At 41.0% G+C, this 12,384-nt stretch overlaps 16 non-coding genes across 16 annotated transcripts; 8 read left to right on the top strand and 8 right to left on the bottom strand.

Moving 5' to 3' along the window:
* Positions 1 to 6,552: 6,552 nt before the first annotated feature.
* Trnaq-cug (transfer RNA glutamine (anticodon CUG)) lies at positions 6,553 to 6,624 on the bottom strand. The gene has a single exon. It is a non-coding gene; the product is annotated as a tRNA-Gln (tRNA).
* A 247-nt stretch (positions 6,625 to 6,871) lies between these two features.
* Trnay-gua (transfer RNA tyrosine (anticodon GUA)) lies at positions 6,872 to 6,960 on the top strand. The gene is given in 2 exon segments: positions 6,872 to 6,908; positions 6,925 to 6,960. It is a non-coding gene; the product is annotated as a tRNA-Tyr (tRNA).
* A 348-nt stretch (positions 6,961 to 7,308) lies between these two features.
* Positions 7,309 to 7,380, bottom strand: Trnaq-cug (transfer RNA glutamine (anticodon CUG)). The gene has a single exon. It is a non-coding gene; the product is annotated as a tRNA-Gln (tRNA).
* A 247-nt stretch (positions 7,381 to 7,627) lies between these two features.
* Trnay-gua (transfer RNA tyrosine (anticodon GUA)) lies at positions 7,628 to 7,716 on the top strand. The gene is given in 2 exon segments: positions 7,628 to 7,664; positions 7,681 to 7,716. It is a non-coding gene; the product is annotated as a tRNA-Tyr (tRNA).
* Positions 7,717 to 8,064: 348 nt separating this feature from the next.
* Positions 8,065 to 8,136, bottom strand: Trnaq-cug (transfer RNA glutamine (anticodon CUG)). The gene has a single exon. It is a non-coding gene; the product is annotated as a tRNA-Gln (tRNA).
* Positions 8,137 to 8,383: 247 nt separating this feature from the next.
* Positions 8,384 to 8,472, top strand: Trnay-gua (transfer RNA tyrosine (anticodon GUA)). Its single transcript is given in 2 exon segments — positions 8,384 to 8,420; positions 8,437 to 8,472. It is a non-coding gene; the product is annotated as a tRNA-Tyr (tRNA).
* A 348-nt stretch (positions 8,473 to 8,820) lies between these two features.
* Positions 8,821 to 8,892, bottom strand: Trnaq-cug (transfer RNA glutamine (anticodon CUG)). The gene has a single exon. It is a non-coding gene; the product is annotated as a tRNA-Gln (tRNA).
* A 247-nt stretch (positions 8,893 to 9,139) lies between these two features.
* On the top strand, positions 9,140 to 9,228 carry Trnay-gua (transfer RNA tyrosine (anticodon GUA)). Its single transcript is given in 2 exon segments — positions 9,140 to 9,176; positions 9,193 to 9,228. It is a non-coding gene; the product is annotated as a tRNA-Tyr (tRNA).
* A 348-nt stretch (positions 9,229 to 9,576) lies between these two features.
* Positions 9,577 to 9,648, bottom strand: Trnaq-cug (transfer RNA glutamine (anticodon CUG)). Its single transcript has one exon. It is a non-coding gene; the product is annotated as a tRNA-Gln (tRNA).
* A 247-nt stretch (positions 9,649 to 9,895) lies between these two features.
* Positions 9,896 to 9,984, top strand: Trnay-gua (transfer RNA tyrosine (anticodon GUA)). The gene is given in 2 exon segments: positions 9,896 to 9,932; positions 9,949 to 9,984. It is a non-coding gene; the product is annotated as a tRNA-Tyr (tRNA).
* A 348-nt stretch (positions 9,985 to 10,332) lies between these two features.
* On the bottom strand, positions 10,333 to 10,404 carry Trnaq-cug (transfer RNA glutamine (anticodon CUG)). The gene has a single exon. It is a non-coding gene; the product is annotated as a tRNA-Gln (tRNA).
* Positions 10,405 to 10,651: 247 nt separating this feature from the next.
* Trnay-gua (transfer RNA tyrosine (anticodon GUA)) lies at positions 10,652 to 10,740 on the top strand. Its single transcript is given in 2 exon segments — positions 10,652 to 10,688; positions 10,705 to 10,740. It is a non-coding gene; the product is annotated as a tRNA-Tyr (tRNA).
* A 348-nt stretch (positions 10,741 to 11,088) lies between these two features.
* Trnaq-cug (transfer RNA glutamine (anticodon CUG)) lies at positions 11,089 to 11,160 on the bottom strand. Its single transcript has one exon. It is a non-coding gene; the product is annotated as a tRNA-Gln (tRNA).
* Positions 11,161 to 11,407: 247 nt separating this feature from the next.
* Trnay-gua (transfer RNA tyrosine (anticodon GUA)) lies at positions 11,408 to 11,496 on the top strand. The gene is given in 2 exon segments: positions 11,408 to 11,444; positions 11,461 to 11,496. It is a non-coding gene; the product is annotated as a tRNA-Tyr (tRNA).
* A 348-nt stretch (positions 11,497 to 11,844) lies between these two features.
* On the bottom strand, positions 11,845 to 11,916 carry Trnaq-cug (transfer RNA glutamine (anticodon CUG)). The gene has a single exon. It is a non-coding gene; the product is annotated as a tRNA-Gln (tRNA).
* A 247-nt stretch (positions 11,917 to 12,163) lies between these two features.
* Positions 12,164 to 12,252, top strand: Trnay-gua (transfer RNA tyrosine (anticodon GUA)). The gene is given in 2 exon segments: positions 12,164 to 12,200; positions 12,217 to 12,252. It is a non-coding gene; the product is annotated as a tRNA-Tyr (tRNA).
* The last annotated feature ends 132 nt before the right edge of the window (positions 12,253 to 12,384 follow it).

Genomic DNA, 12,384 nt, shown 5'->3' on the forward strand with positions numbered 1-12,384 from the left:
TACTTTACATTCTAAGGCGGCATGATTAATTTCATTGGAATTCTCTACCACTTTTATGTGCTCACATACTTTATCTAATTCTGCATCAACATGGGATTTAAATTGCTGTTGATCCTCAGTAACCTGTTCGATTCGTGTCGTCAATTCACTTTGCACTTGAACAATATTTTCTGTACATTCTAGTTTAACCTGCTGTATTTCAACATTTACTTTACTACTGAGCACTGCTAAATCTTGCTTCCAACAGTCTCTGAGATCGGATATTTTGGAATCTAAATCAGCGCCCATTTTAGTCATCTCATTACTTAAATCAGATCCTAATTTAGACATTTTTGAATCCATTTTACTTGACATATTAGTTTCCATTTGTGACATAATAGTTTCCAATTTTGATATACTGGAATCCATCTTACTTGACATATTGGATTCCAACACGTTCATCTTAGTTAATAGATTCATCAGCATACTGGCGACATTATCCTTCGCCCCCTCATTTGCTGATACAATGTCCCTATTAACATTAACTACCGGCATGGGTAACTGTAACTCACTGGGCACTGACATATTTGAATCTGACTCCAAACTATAATTAACATAGGATGAATCAGTCAAACTACTACTGAAATTGGGTTGAGACACGTCTAAACTAAAATTCATGGGGTCATTTTCCCCTGTCTCCATCCCACTATCACAACTTAGTTCCGCCTTTTTGTCACTTGGTTGAAACTCAGCCATTTTTCTCAGTTTGACTCCACAAACACACAAAGTTTTCAAAAGCACTGTACTTAACTTTGTGCTTCGGCGTGCTGCGTTGCTGCTAGATGAAACTGCGGGTCCGTTCACCATACACTGCAATGCTGTACCAGTTTCCGGGCCCCCTCTCGAATCAGCGCTGCCAACTGCCACTGCTGTCGTCGCCTCTGCGTAGTCTCCGTAGCTCGTCGTCTGCCAGACGCCGTCGTAGACTGCTATTCCAATCGGCGCGTAGTCACCGAAAAATTCTTCCGTTCCGTACAACACATTACAGTTCACGGACACTTTCACTGTCCTTCCTATTCACGTGGCGATATCAATTTGTACGCTACACAGTTCCTACACATAGCGAGCACTTCTGTATTGTCCGGTAATTGTCACTACTGCTTTTTTTGAAATTCACTGGAATTTACTATTTTTGATTCCCGGCCGATGCACCACTTGCGACGGGTCAGGCTCTTATCGCGCAGTTTCCTTTCCCTGAAAGAAAATCCACCTACCTCGTTTCTTAGGTAGTTGCTGCACTCGCCTCTCCTGATAGCAGCTACTGGAAAAATTGCAGAAAAGCAGTGTTGAAGAAACTGCAATTTAATAGCCGCTCACCGGAGGCCGCGATACATGTTTGCTGAAATACAATCTATGAGCAATCTTCCTAAATAAATTGAGTTATTGGAATGGTAGTAATTGTTTACTCAAACGAGAACGCGAAGTTGGTGATTCTATTTAAGCTCTTTATTGTCTTTAAGCCTGATCATCAGCCCGCTAATCTACGTTTGAAGAAAGTTCAGTTCACAATTCTATCCACACTCAAACCCCGCCAGAATTAGCTTTCAAAGTTACGGAATTTACTTAACTGCAACACAGACGATTTTCTAACATACACGTTTGCAGTCGATGTTCAATAATAGTTCGTTTTTTAACGTTAATGCTCGCCATAAGCACTTAGTAAAAGTTTACGAAGTACCGCCACGCTTTTAATTATTAAAGTTACTCGCGTCTTTCGCGGAACGAAAAGTCACAACTCGCTCAAACTCACACTACGCGTTACTGGACTCTTCCAGTCTCAAATCGCACAGTACCGAACCGATGAAGCCGTTTTATGACTTCATTTTACACATTATTCGCGAGGACACATCAAGCATGTCTCTTCTCGATCACAGTTCCTTCGCGACTCCTCATCCACTCGCGACTCCCTCTCCTAGTCTGCTAACCGTCCTCGCATCTCATTGGCTCACACATCACACAGCCAATCAGAATTAACTCTTTGGGTGCGCCTCGCGCCAAAATCTAGCACGCACCAGTCATGACTTCCGAATCATTTACGTCATGATTTCTTGTTACACAAAATTTACTGTATAATTTAACAAACCGAAAGGAAAACTAGACTTTACTTTATTTCCAGAAATTATTTAAATACTCGCGAACGTTCTGGCTGCTTGTACAATACCATACACTCTTGGACATCCGACATTCACTAAGATGGGGAACCACTGGCGACTCTGTTCCCACGGTTACATCGTCTGAACACTTGCGAGTTCCAACCTAGATTTTATACACTTGCAAAGAATGGCGAATGTCCCTCTTTCATTCACTCAGGCACACTCATTCACTCTCACCTACTCATATAAAATAACTGTTCACAAAAATTCAAAACATTTATGGTTTTAACAAAGTTATAGGTGAATTTCTAAAAGTAAAATTCTCAAAATAAATACAAAAGCACGGAAGGTGATTTTGTTTCATAGTTGGATGGTCACTGAAGGTGATCTATACATAATGGTATTTATTTAGACTCGAAAATTGTAGAAATTTGCGTTTTCTGTAAGATTTTTCTAATTTCCAAAATATGCAGGTTTCAAAGCTCAAATTTGGATGACTTATTTTTATTCATAACAGAAACTAGTATATTAACTTTTAATTTCCTCAGGTTCCTCAGTTAGAAGTTATTAAAGATGAAAGTTCCACGTTATACACGCGGCTAGTTAGCGCACAGGTCTTACATTCTCACGGTACAGACATGCCATATGGTCGTGACGTCAGACGAACGGACACCGGTAATCTGCCCGCTACAGCACATATGCTAATCTGATGGCTACTTTACAGTCTGTCTACATTTCACAGTAAATATTTGATAGAAAACTGTGCGCTCGCACTAGTTGCGACGCCACACACCTCCTGAGGAAACTAAATTTTTTCATTCATGACAAACTTTTAGTTTTCTAAAAAAATTTCTATTAAAGATTTACTCAAACAGCTATTTAACATTTATAGTTCCTGTACATCAATCATCCACTTATACCTAGGGCTGACGACCTACAAAACATCTTATATCTAAACATGCACTTTTATCATCATTCAAAAAAAAATTTTTCAGATTACAAAATTCTATTTACAAATTCCTGAAAGAGAAAACAAACCTAAATACTATCTTGATGTACGTCACACGCACACTAACACTACTATCGCTATGGTGAGCGTCACTTTTTTACCACTTACACTTAAGATTTTGATAGCACTCGTAGTTCGACCGGGTCCTGCTTGGGAGGTCCATTTCAAGTCTCGTGCTACCACCTCTGTTTACTTCGGCGCACCTGAAACAGCAGCTGGCCTCAGTTCCCTTGCTAACTGCTACGTCTTAACCTACAGCAGCGATAAATGACGCTATCTGCTTGACTCTAAAGTCTCATATTTTTGATAAAATTTACTTTACAGTATGTACAATTTTCAAAAATTTTTTTTTTTTTTTTTTTTTTTTTAAGTGAAAAGTGAATTGACTTTCCTAATGCAGTACCGAAGTGGCACATTTACTCTTTAATTACTTCTTCATCTCATAATCAAACAAGTTATGGTTACATAAGAAATACTAAGAAAAACAATTCCTACAAATAGTTCACAAATACATAATAAATCTCCGCCAGCACTGGTGACTCTCCAGTTCCTGTACAATACACAACAATATAAAATATACACAAAATTATCAATATTACAATTCTGTCTCCAGGCAATCTCCTGTAGTCCTGTATCATAAATTAAACACTGAAAAATACATATTTACTTATTCATTTATCAACACTACAATCCTTATACTAATCTCTACGACAAACTTGGGGAGCTTTGTGTGTCTCTGGTCAAAAATGGAATCGATGTCATGGGTACTTTCCTCATCTCACATATCTGGAGTTACTTCAATTTCTTGTCAACATCAGGTTTTCTCTAGTCACATTCGGGTTTAATTTACAACTCTCATACTCATACTTCACACACTCAGGTTAGTATTTGTTAAAGCGTTTCCTACTAATCTGCGAAACCTCGTTACCCATACTTTCTAACATACATCCACCTCCTGAGTTACCAACGTCGCCTCAGCTCTGTTTACATTCGTAGCCTCACTTCCTTTTGTTTACAAACATCTCCTCTGTTTACCAACAAACGCCACCTCTGGTTACCAACATTAAGCTTTTTATTTACTCACCTTCGTAGCCTCACTTTTTCCTAATATCGAGCTAGCCAAACACTATGCTCATTCTTTCTCCTTTTCTCACATATTTCTCTTCATTTGACAGTCAGTCCTGCTGCACTGTCCCTTTAACTTAACTTCCTTTACCCCTTTGACAGTCAACCTTGTTGCACTGTACCTTTACTCATTTTACCACTAAATCACCTCCTGAGGCTCTGACTTCATTGAACAGACAGTTTTGCTGTACTGCTCCATTTCCTTTCCTAAACATTAGCTTAATGCTACGTCTTAACATATCGTTCTGTTACTTAACAAACAGCTTCAATGTTCGTCACCATATTTTCTGAGGCTCTTACATTTCTTAGTTATTTTACCTTTCTAAGGGCATTACTCACACCTTAGGCCAAACATTTACTTTACTGAGACTTATTACTTATCTGAGGTATCTTAATCCTTTTTGATTTTCTCTTACACTCATTCCTTACGCTTAACCTATACTGCACTGAGGTTCTTTCCTACTCATTACTTAAACACTTTATCACTTAAAAACTACGATAGAGAAGAAGGAAAGATGATAGAATTTTAGTTCTGAATGAAAGAAGAGGTAGGTTGACAATACGGAAAAGAAAGTGGAAGAAATATTGTCAAACGACTCGAGACCTAGTGCTCGTCACGCACTTAGCTCTGCAAAGAGTGCAAAGCTCTCTGAGGTATCTACTCACTCCTGGCCACGTCTCTCTTTTGAACATATCTTTTCAAATCCACAATGTTCCTAAGCCCTAACACCTTATGTGATTTCACAAACTCCAGTCTATAAGCATTTGGGTGAGGCTTCTCTACGATTCTAAATGGGCCCACGTACTCATCGGTAAACTTCTTTGTTTCTGACGTAAGTTTCTTAGATCTTTCCCTAGTTTTCACTAGCACTAGATCCCCTACCTGAAAACTAGTGGGATCAGCTCTTGCGTCATGCCTTCTCTTTCTTTCCAGGGCCTTCTATCTTATATTAATACGTGCCAGTCTCTCCTTCTCTTCGATGGCTATGTCTGTGAGATTTGGAAACTCGACCAGGTCGAATAAAATATTATTCGGCCTAATGTCACACATTAGCTCTACTGGTGCATATCCTGTGGCTTCATGCTTCAGATGGTTTATTACTTCTTCGAAGTATTCAATATAATTGGCCCAAGCGGAGTGTTTTTTATGACAATATGTTCTACACAATCTGTTTAACTCCTTCATAATTCGCTCACACATGTTCCCTTGAGGAAAGTACGCGGAGATTTTTATGTGATCGATACCTCTCTGTTGTAAACATTCACTAAATTTCTTAGAGATAAACTGGGGCCCATTGTCTGACAATAATGCCTTTGGCACTCCTATCTTCCCAAAATAGTCCTTCTCCAACTTATTCACTAATACTTTAGAGTTGGCTTTCTTAATTGGGTAAAATTTTACGTACTTAGTAAACCCATCCACCATCACAAACACATATTCACATCCCCCTCTAGACACTGGTAGTGGACCAAATAAATCTACAGCTACTAAATCCAGCCGATTTTGTGGTTCTACTGAATACATCTGTCCTTGGATAGTTCTATTGTTGGCCCTAACTTTCTGGCAACGATCACAGGATTCTAATCGCTGTTGCACCCTTCTCCACATATTATCAAAAATTACCACTTCACTTAACTTAGCTATACATTTACGAGCGCCATAATGCCCATACTTACAATGTACGTAGTCTATAAGTGCATCTACATGTTGCTCCGGAAAACATATTTTCCAATTCTCCTCACTGTCTTTCCTGCGCCTAAATAAGACATCTTTATGCACTTTATAGTAGACCAGTAATTTTGGGTAGTCTGGATGACCTAATCTACTCTTTCCTAATTTAATGTTGTCATCCTGGTTCTGTTCCCTCCGTAGGTTCTTACAAATGCGCTTAATTAAGCCATCGTCCTGGAGCTGCATGATGGCCAACATTACTTCATTATTATCGGTATTTCTCAGCAGCAAAGAGGCTCCAGAGAATGCCCACTGAGTCAGAACCTCCCTATGTTTTAAACCTATTTAAAGGAAATTCATTTGCTCAGCTAGTTGATAATCATGGGATTTTTAACCTTCGTGGGATAATGATATTTCTTCGAATTATCGCAAAATTGCTTGCTCTTACAGGTATTACTCGTTTAATGTTCTATATAGGTCACAAAGTCGCACCAACATTCGGCCGTTTTATAGACGCATCGTTTTTTACACAAACGTAGAAACTAACGCCGTGAGCCTATTGCTGCTACTTCCTCAGCGAGAAACTCTTGTTACAGAAAATTTAGACTAAACGAAGGTTCCACCGAGATTCGAACTCGGATCGCTGGATTCAGAGTCCAGAGTGCTAACCGTTACACCATGGAACCAGACAGCAGGATAAGACTCGTAATACACTTAGCAGTCCTCTGACATACTTCAGACACTTCCTACTTGCATATTTTAACCTAATCGACACCATCGAGCATTATAAAACTTAATCTGGGCAATGTTTGCAGTTGCAGCCGATGATTGCATTTCCTGTGCGTCTATATGGCCGCGCTGAGTAGCAGTGTGTGCAGACGGCAGACAGGGACGGACGTAAAGCAATGGGTAGGAATAAGAAAGTATACAGAGCCTCTGGTAGCTCAGTTGGTAGAGCGGTGGACTGTAGTGTAGGATTCACAGTTATCCATAGGTCGGTGGTTCGAATCCGGCCCAGAGTACTGTTTTTCTAATCTCAGCAGCAAAGAGGCTCCAGAGAATGCCCACTGAGTCAGAACCTCCCTATGTTTTAAACCTATTTTAAAGGAAATTCATTTGCTCAGCTAGTTGATAATCATGGGATTTTTAACCTTCGTGGGATAATGATATTTCTTCGAATTATCGCAAAATTGCTTACTCTTACAGGTATTACTCGTTTAATGTTCTATATAGGTCACAAAGTCGCATCAATATTCGGCCATTTTATAGACGCATCGTTTTTTACACAAACGTAGAAACTAACGCCGAGAGCCTATTGGTGCTACTTCCTCAGCGAGAAACTCTTATTACAGAAAATTTAGACTAAACGAAGGTTCCACCGAGATTCGAACTCGGATCGCTGGATTCAGAGTCCAGAGTGCTAACCGTTACACCATGGAACCAGACAGCAGGATAAGACTCGTAATACACTTAGCCGTCCTCTGACATACTTCAGACACTTCCTACTTGCATATTTTAACCTAATCGACACCATCGAGCATTATAAAACTTAATCTGGGCAATGTTTGCAGTTGCAGCCGATGATTGCATTTCCTGTGCGTCTATATGGCCGCGCTGAGTAGCAGTGTGTGCAGACGGCAGACAGGGACGGACGTAAAGCAATGAGTAGGAATAAGAAAGTATACAGAGCCTCTGGTAGCTCAGTTGGTAGAGCGGTGGACTGTAGTGGAGGATTCACAGTTATCCATAGGTCGCTGGTTCAAATCCGGCCCAGAGGACTGTTTTTCTAATCTCAGCAGCAAAGAGGCTCCAGAGAATGCCCACTGAGTCAGAACCTCCCTATGTTTTAAACCTATTTTAAAGGAAATTCATTTGATCAGCTAGTTGATAATCATGGGATTTTTAACCTTCGTGGGATAATGATATTTCTTCGAATTATCGCAAAATTGCTTGCTCTTACAGGTATTACTCGTTTAATGTTCTATATAGGTCACAAAGTCGCACCAATATTCGGCCGTTTTATAGACGCATCGTTTTTTACACAAACGTAGAAACTAACGCCGTGAGCCTATTGCTGCTACTTCCTCAGCGAGAAACTCTTATTACAGAAAATTTAGACTAAACGAAGGTTCCACCGATATTCGAACTCGGATCGCTGGATTCAGAGTCCAGAGTGCTAACCGTTACACCATGGAACCAGACAGCAGAATAAGACTCGTAATACACTTAGCAGTCCTCTGACATACTTCAGACACTTCCTACTTGCATATTTTAACCTAATCGACACCATCGAGCATTATAAAACTTAATCTGGGCAATGTTTGCAGTTGCAGCCGATGATTGCATTTCCTGTGCGTCTATATGGCCGCGCTGAGTAGCAGTGTGTGCAGACGGCAGACAGGGACGGACGTAAAGCAATGAGTAGGAATAAGAAAGTATACAGAGCCTCTGGTAGCTCAGTTGGTAGAGCGGTGGACTGTAGTGGAGGATTCACAGTTATCCATAGGTCGCTGGTTCAAATCCGGCCCAGAGGACTGTTTTTCTAATCTCAGCAGCAAAGAGGCTCCAGAGAATGCCCACTGAGTCAGAACCTCCCTATGTTTTAAACCTATTTTAAAGGAAATTCATTTGCTCAGCTAGTTGATAATCATGGGATTTTTAACCTTCGTGGGATAATGATATTTCTTCGAATTATCGCAAAATTGCTTGCTCTTACAGGTATTACTCGTTTAATGTTCTATATAGGTCACAAAGTCGCACCAATATTCGGCCGTTTTATAGACGCATCGTTTTTTACACAAACGTAGAAACTAACGCCGTGAGCCTATTGCTGCTACTTCCTCAGCGAGAAACTCTTATTACAGAAAATTTAGACTAAACGAAGGTTCCACCGAGATTCGAACTCGGATCGCTGGATTCAGAGTCCAGAGTGCTAACCGTTACACCATGGAACCAGACAGCAGGATAAGACTCGTAATACACTTAGCAGTCCTCTGACATACTTCAGACACTTCCTACTTGCATATTTTAACCTAATCGACACCATCGAGCATTATAAAACTTAATCTGGGCAATGTTTGCAGTTGCAGCCGATGATTGCATTTCCTGTGCGTCTATATGGCCGCGCTGAGTAGCAGTGTGTGCAGACGGCAGACAGGGACACACGTAAAGCAATGAGTAGGAATAAGAAAGTATGCAGAGCCTCTGGTAGCTCAGTTGGTAGAGCGGTGGACTGTAGTGGAGGATTCACAGTTATCCATAGGTCGCTGGTTCAAATCCGGCCCAGAGGACTGTTTTTCTAATCTCAGCAGCAAAGAGGCTCCAGAGAATGCCCACTGAGTCAGAACCTCCCTATGTTTTAAACCTATTTTAAAGGAAATTCATTTGCTCAGCTAGTTGATAATCATGGGATTTTTAACCTTCGTGGGATAATGATATTTCTTCGAATTATCGCAAAATTGCTTGCTCTTACAGGTATTACTCGTTTAATGTTCTATATAGGTCACAAAGTCGCACCAATATTCGGCCGTTTTATAGACGCATCGTTTTTTACACAAACGTAGAAACTAACGCCGTGAGCCTATTGCTGCTACTTCCTCAGCGAGAAACTCTTATTACAGAAAATTTAGACTAAACAAAGGTTCCACCGAGATTCGAACTCGGATCGCTGGATTCAGAGTCCAGAGTGCTAACCGTTACACCATGGAACCAGACAGCAGGATAAGACTCGTAATACACTTAGCAGTCCTCTGACATACTTCAGACACTTCCTACTTGCATATTTTAACCTAATCGACACCATCGAGCATTATAAAACTTAATCTGGGCAATGTTTGCAGTTGCAGCCGATGATTGCATTTCCTGTGCGTCTATATGGCCGCGCTGAGTAGCAGTGTGTGCAGGCGGCAGACAGGGACGGACGTAAAGCAATGGGTAGGAATAAGAAAGTATACAGAGCCTCTGGTAGCTCAGTTGGTAGAGCGGTGGACTGTAGTGGAGGATTCACAGTTATCCATAGGTCGCTGGTTCAAATCCGGCCCAGAGGACTGTTTTTCTAATCTCAGCAGCAAAGAGGTTCCAGAGAATGCCCACTGAGTCAGAATCTCCCTATGTTTTAAACCTATTTTAAAGGAAATTCATTTGCTCAGCTAGTTGATAATCATGGGATTTTTGACCTTCGTGGGATAAAAATATTTCTTCGAATTATCGCAAAATTGCTTGCTCTTACAGGTATTACTCGTTTAATGTTCTATATAGGTCACAAAGTCGCACCAATATTCGGCCGTTTTATAGACGCATCGTTTTTTACACAAACGTAGAAACTAACGCCGTGAGCCTATTGCTGCTACTTCCTCAGCGAGAAACTCTTATTACAGAAAATTTAGACTAAACGAAGGTTCCAACGAGATTCGAACTCGGATCGCTGGATTCAGAGTCCAGAGTGCTAACCGTTACACCATGGAACCAGATAGCAGGATAAGACTCGTAATACACTTAGCAGTCCTCTGACATTCTTCAGACACTTCCTACTTGCATATTTTAACCTAATCGACACCATCGAGCATTATAAAACTTAATCTGGGCAATGTTTGCAGTTGCAGCCGATGATTGCATTTCCTGTGCGTCTATATGGCCGCGCTGAGTAGCAGTGTGTGCAGACGGCAGACAGGGACGGACGTAAAGCAATGAGTAGGAATAAGAAAGTATACAGAGCCTCTGGTAGCTCAGTTGGTAGAGCGGTGGACTGTAGTGGAGGATTCACAGTTATCCATAGGTCGCTGGTTCAAATCCGGCCCAGAGGACTGTTTTTCTAATCTCAGCAGCAAAGAGGCTCCAGAGAATGCCCACTGAGTCAGAACCTCCCTATGTTTTAAACCTATTTTAAAGGAAATTCATTTGCTCAGCTAGTTGATAATCATGGGATTTTTAACCTTCGTGGGATAATGATATTTCTTCGAATTATCGCAAAATTGCTTGCTCTTACAGGTATTACTCGTTTAATGATCTATATAGGTCACAAAGTCGCACCAATATTCGGCCGTTTTATAGACGCATCGTTTTTTACACAAACGTAGAAACTAACGCCGTGAGCCTATTGCTGCTACTTCCTCAGCGAGAAACTCTTATTACAGAAAATTTAGACTAAACGAAGGTTCCACCGAGATTCGAACTCGGATCGCTGGATTCAGAGTCCAGAGTGCTAACCGTTACACCATGGAACCAGACAGCAGAATAAGACTCGTAATACACTTAGCAGTCCTCTGACATACTTCAGACACTTCCTACTTGCATATTTTAACCTAATCGACACCATCGAGCATTATAAAACTTAATCTGGGCAATGTTTGCAGTTGCAGCCGATGATTGCATTTCCTGTGCGTCTATATGGCCGCGCTGAGTAGCAGTGTGTGCAGACGGCAGACAGGGACGGACGTAAAGCAATGAGTAGGAATAAGAAAGTATACAGAGCCTCTGGTAGCTCAGTTGGTAGAGCGGTGGACTGTAGTGGAGGATTCACAGTTATCCATAGGTCGCTGGTTCAAATCCGGCCCAGAGGACTGTTTTTCTAATCTCAGCAGCAAAGAGGCTCCAGAGAATGCCCACTGAGTCAGAACCTCCCTATGTTTTAAACCTATTTTAAAGGAAATTCATTTGCTCAGCTAGTTGATAATCATGGGATTTTTAACCTTCGTGGGATAATGATATTTCTTCGAATTATCGCAAAATTGCTTGCTCTTACAGGTATTACTCGTTTAATGTTCTATATAGGTCACAAAGTCGCACCAATATTCGGCCGTTTTATAGACGCATCGTTTTTTACACAAACGTAGAAACTAACGCCGTGAGCCTATTGCTGCTACTTCCTCAGCGAGAAACTCTTATTACAGAAAATTTAGACTAAACGAAGGTTCCACCGAGATTCGAACTCGGATCGCTGGATTCAGAGTCCAGAGTGCTAACCGTTACACCATGGAACCAGACAGCAGGATAAGACTCGTAATACACTTAGCAGTCCTCTGACATACTTCAGACACTTCCTACTTGCATATTTTAACCTAATCGACACCATCGAGCATTATAAAACTTAATCTGGGCAATGTTTGCAGTTGCAGCCGATGATTGCATTTCCTGTGCGTCTATATGGCCGCGCTGAGTAGCAGTGTGTGCAGACGGCGGACAGGGACGGACTTAAAGCAATGAGTAGGAATAAGAAAGTATACAGAGCCTCTGGTAGCTCAGTTGGTAGAGCGGTGGACTGTAGTGGAGGATTCACAGTTATCCATAGGTCGCTGGTTCAAATCCGGCCCAGAGGACTGTTTTTCTAATCTCAGCAGCAAAGAGGCTCCAGAGAATGCCCACTGAGTCAGAACCTCCCTATGTTTTAAACCTATTTTAAAGGAAATTCATTTGCTCAGCTAGTTGATAATCATGGGATTTTTAACCTT

The sequence above is a fragment of the Schistocerca gregaria genome, chromosome 2, assembly GCF_023897955.1.
Source record: "Schistocerca gregaria isolate iqSchGreg1 chromosome 2, iqSchGreg1.2, whole genome shotgun sequence".
Taxonomy (NCBI): Eukaryota; Metazoa; Arthropoda; class Insecta; order Orthoptera; family Acrididae; genus Schistocerca; species Schistocerca gregaria.